Below are 2,500 nucleotides of genomic sequence, written 5' to 3' on the forward strand. Positions count from 1 at the left end.
CATGGCAATTAGAAATTGACACAAATGCAGGTGTAAGCAAACACTACCAGACACTTTGATGTTGATGCTAAAAACTGTTAACATCACCAGTTTGGAAATATGCCAGGTCACGTGACCGTACGGGAGACTGCAAACGCTTACAGCACTTTCACGGCCAATCCCTCTACTTTTTTCTTGAGACAACTTACCTCTACACAGGAGAATGGTGAGAGATATCAGCCACTGGCAGAACTACTGTCCTCACTCCTTATATATGAGAGACCCACTGTTTACAAGTGTCATGAATTATAGCCGCAGATCGATGGTAAACGTCGGGTAATTGCATGAATGCTCAGTTTCACCAGTGTTGCCGAGATGAAAATAGATATTACCCCTGGTGGCATGGCGGAGACGTGGCGTTTTCTATGTTACTAAAGCGCCACTGTTGGTGCCGTTTTCTTTATTACTAGAGTTTTACGTCTGGTGCAGTGTCGCCGCCATCTTGAAAAAATCGACACGTAAGACCGTCGTCGGAGTGCTCATTTCGGCGACTGTTCCCTGTTTTTCACTACCAGTTGTTGGGATCATTCAGTCCACAATCCTGCTTTCCTTTCCCTGACAGCTTATTTCTTTGGACTTTGTCCTGTTCAACTGTTTTGTCGATTTTTTTGGGCGTTAGTTGTATAAAACTTATTTTGTATATGATACATTCCTCTTTTGAAGTACGTATTTGCTAACTTATTTCTTTGTTTATTTCTTCAGTTGTTTTAAAATGGTAAAAAATATTTATAGTTACTTATCGTTTGTATAAATCTTTGCACCTTCTTCAATGATTCTATTAGTTAGGATTTATTTATGAATAATAATGATAATAATAATAATAATAATAATAATAATAATAATAATAATAATAATAATAATAATAATAATAATAATAATAATAATATGCAAGCATACGGATAGGTATTCAGTAAATGTGTTTACAAATTGATGTGGATGCATGAATATGCCTGTACTTTAACAACAGTCGTATAAATAATGTATACTCTATTTATATATGTAATACAACATATTGGGTCTGTATATTCATGCATCTCTACTTCTATTTGTGATTACTCATTCATGTGTAGTTCCTCCCTGGAAGTAAAATCTTTACCCTACGACACTGTGGGTTCACACGAATACAGAATGCAATTCATCTTTTGATTTACTGAATCAATTATACAAATGTGGATGAGATTTATGTACAAGTGAAATTGTGTTTGAAGGTGACTGTTAAGAAAGAATGATGTACAATTGACAGGTGAAGAATAGAGAAAGGTGCGAAGAGATGATTGGGTCAGGTTGAAAGACTCATAAGGTATAAATCAAGTGCATTTCTCCTTTAGGAAGAAATGTAAAAGCGGTGATTCAAGGAATAACAATTATTAAATAACAATTATTATAACCATGGGGCCTTGACATAAGTAAAACAATATACTAGAAATCTTGAGGGGGGGGGGAAGCGGTGTGTGTGTGTGTGTTAGACAAAGGGGAAACATATTGATCAAATGTGCTTCATGAATTAATTAAGAAGGAAGTAAAGTCCAGATGTAGTCCACGTGGCATAAATGGGATCAGGAAATGCTATATGATAGACAGAACGGGAGAAGAGGTCGTTTACTGAATGGTGAGTGGTTGATACTTATGGTCGATGCAGTTATTGTGTTCTTCCAAAAAGACAAAAATAAAAAAAATAATAATAAAAATAATAAATATATATATATATATATATATATATATATATATATATATATATATACAGTATATATATATATATATATATATATAGTATATATATATATATATATATATATATATATATATATATAATGTGTGTGTTTGTGTGTGTGTGTATGTGTGTAGTAAGAAATCCAGCATTGCTAGTTAGGCCTATACATTTATTCCCATTATCAACTTCTTGAGTTTGCAAATCCCATCTTCAGTTCTAAAAACAAAGAAAATGCAAATCCATACATCAGAAATACGACTAAAATGGAACACACTACTGAATCATTCATGTAAAACAATAATGAGTAGAATAACGAGCCTAAAATTTGACAGAGGGGATGGGGGTGGATGAGTGGGGGGTGTGATTGTATAAAAGTGTGGGCAAGAAGAATGATTGTGAGGGAGAAACTGAGAAGGCAGGAGAAACTGAGAAGGCAGGAGAAACTGAGAAGGCAGGAGAAACTGAGAAGGCAGGAAAACTGAGAAGGCAGGAGAAACTGAGAAGGCAGGAGAAACTGCAGAAGCTCCTAATCGCTTACTTGTTTAGATGCAACTCGTTCAGAAAAAGAAAAACAAAATATCGAAAATTACAGACTATAGAAAAGATCAACTCTACTGAGAACGTGGATGAAACAGTGAACCAAAGATAGTAAATGAATGATAGTAAAGACTCGACCACGTTCGGCAGGTATCTTACAAGGCTATGAAAGATAATCAGTTCTTCATAGGAGGGGTGGGTAGAGTTCTCGGC

General features: G+C 35.0%; 1 protein-coding gene across 1 annotated transcript in view; it reads right to left on the reverse strand.

Annotated features, from left to right (window-relative positions):
• LOC136830601 (uncharacterized) overlaps nt 1-383 on the reverse strand; it is an 11,415-nt gene extending 11,032 nt beyond the window's left edge. The window contains exon 1 of the mRNA XM_067090152.1: nt 189-383. The gene's annotated coding sequence lies outside the window, so the exon portion shown is untranslated. The remainder of the gene's footprint in view (nt 1-188) is intronic.
• Between the last annotated feature and the right edge of the window lie 2,117 nt (nt 384-2,500).

Source organism: Macrobrachium rosenbergii, chromosome 4 (genome assembly GCF_040412425.1).
Source record: "Macrobrachium rosenbergii isolate ZJJX-2024 chromosome 4, ASM4041242v1, whole genome shotgun sequence".
Taxonomy (NCBI): Eukaryota; Metazoa; Arthropoda; class Malacostraca; order Decapoda; family Palaemonidae; genus Macrobrachium; species Macrobrachium rosenbergii.